We start from the raw sequence: 2,382 nt of genomic DNA, 5'->3' as shown, positions 1-2,382 counted from the left end.
CTTGACAACAACTCAAATTCCCCTACCCCTCCACCTCGACGACCAAGAATGTGTAATAATTCAAATCCACATAGGTAATTCTCGCATGCATGTGGCTTCTTTCTACTCTCCGCCAGCCAATCCACTCCCATCCACACTCCTGCGTTACCTTCACACCCTTCCAAATGTCATAATCACCACAGATATCAACGCCCACCACCCCTTCCTCCATGATAACAATCGGAACACCAAAGGCAACCACCTAGTGACGCTCTTACCCAGTCTCAACCTAGTACAAGTTCCACTCCCTGCCCCCACACGCCTACCAACTCCTACTCAACAATTTACAACTCCTGATAAAATATTCATCTCTCCCAGATTACATAACCGACTCATCAATACTCTAGTCCTCCCCCCTCTAAATTCAGATCACGCACCCATACTAATAAAACTTGCCTGCCCCTTTTACCGCTCTCAACCCGTGAACGAAGCTATATACATGCGAGATTATCGTAACGCTGATTGGCAGAAATTCAAAGATTACATATCTAAATCACTCCCTCATTTTCCAATCACGAAACACGAAGACTTAGACACCGCAGAGACTTTGTTTGTACAGGTGCTTAATGAAGCTATTCAAGACTCAATACCACAAAAACGATATACCACTGACCGTCGCCGTGCATTACCTCCAGACATCTTAAAAATCATAAAGACAAAAAGAGCAGCACACAGACTCTACATGCGCACCCATGAAGATGAAGACAGACGCCTCTACCGCTCACTGCAAGAAGATGTCAAAGACGCTATACAGAGATACGAGACGCGACGATGGGACAAATTCATTCAGAAAGTCGACAAAGACAGACTAAACGCTCCCAAGCGATTTTGGGAAACCATAAAGCGTATTAGGGGCAAGTACCAATATACTTCCCACCCATTACGCAACAGACAACAAACGATTATTGACACACCAGGCAAACTGGAAGTCTTCCGACAGTTTCTATCCAACACGCACACAACACCTATACATCCAGATTTCGACCAAGATCATTACCATTTCATCACAGATCATATCAATAACCATCATATCCTCTATAATCCACTCCCAGCACCAGCACCACGATCAACCGACGACCCCATCATTGATGACATCACCATACTAGACATCTCACTTGCCCTCCAAACATGCAAGAACTCAGCACCAGGACCTGATGGTATCACATACCAAACACTTAAACAACTCCCGCCGACAGCCCTTAATTTTCTTGCTGGTCTTTTCACCCTCTCTTTGAAACTTGGACACGCTCCGACACGCTGGAGACATTCACACATACTTCTATTTCCAAAACCTGGTAAAGACGCCTCAGACCCCGCCAACTACCGACCCATAAGCCTCACCCCGACTATTGCCAAGTTAATGGAGAAAGTACTCGTCTCACGCTTGCAGGTTTACCTGCGCGACCGAAATATGATTCCCGATTCTCAGGCGGGCTTCAGACCGGGAGTCCAGCCGACTGATCAGCTGATACGGGTACTTACCCCCATTGAGGAGGCCTACTCTAAACGACATTACTCAATCTTGGTAGCGCTCGACGCCAGACGAGCCTTTGACACAGTATGGCTGGACGCCTTGCGATATAAATTAACAAACATGCAATTTCCGCACGAAATAACACGCTGGATCTCCAGCTTCCTGAATAACCGATCTGGCCAGGTCCGTCTTGGCAGACAAGATCTGTCCCGCACCTTCCAAATCGAAGCAGGAGTTCCCCAGGGCAGCGTGATTTCCCCCCTGCTCTATAACATATATGTATCCGACATCCCTCAACCCAACAACAATCAAGTGGGCCTGGCACAGTTTGCTGACGATGTTGCTTTCTGGGCCACCCATCCCCGCTTACGATCCGCCAGGGTACTAATAGACAACGCCCTGAGACAGTACACTGAGTGGGCCAACACCTGGAGAATTACCATCAACACCGAAAAAACCCAAACCTGTGTCTTCCGCCCCTCTTTAAAATCACGAATCACAAACAGACAACACATTACAATCGGACAAGCATTAATACCACTCCAACACAAAGTAACATATCTAGGCATTCCACTCACATCAAAACTCTCTTGGACTACAATAGCGCAAACAATATGGGACAAATACAACAAAGCTACTAAAGCAGTAAGCTACCTAAGCGGCATTAGACGACAAGGCTGCCACGCCAACACATTACTACACCTATATAAAGCACTGGTTCGATCCCAGTGCACCTACTCCTCCTACTTTCTATTGCAATCTTCACCCTCAACACAAAAGAAATTTGAGTCCCGTGAAAGGAAATTATTGCGCCAGATATTTCGACTACCCAAACATACCAGAAACGACACAGTATACATCCACACCAA

The sequence above is a fragment of the Periplaneta americana genome, unplaced genomic scaffold (genome assembly GCF_040183065.1).
Source record: "Periplaneta americana isolate PAMFEO1 unplaced genomic scaffold, P.americana_PAMFEO1_priV1 scaffold_38, whole genome shotgun sequence".
Lineage (NCBI taxonomy): Eukaryota > Metazoa > Arthropoda > Insecta > Blattodea > Blattidae > Periplaneta > Periplaneta americana.
This window is presented reverse-complemented; position numbering follows the sequence as displayed.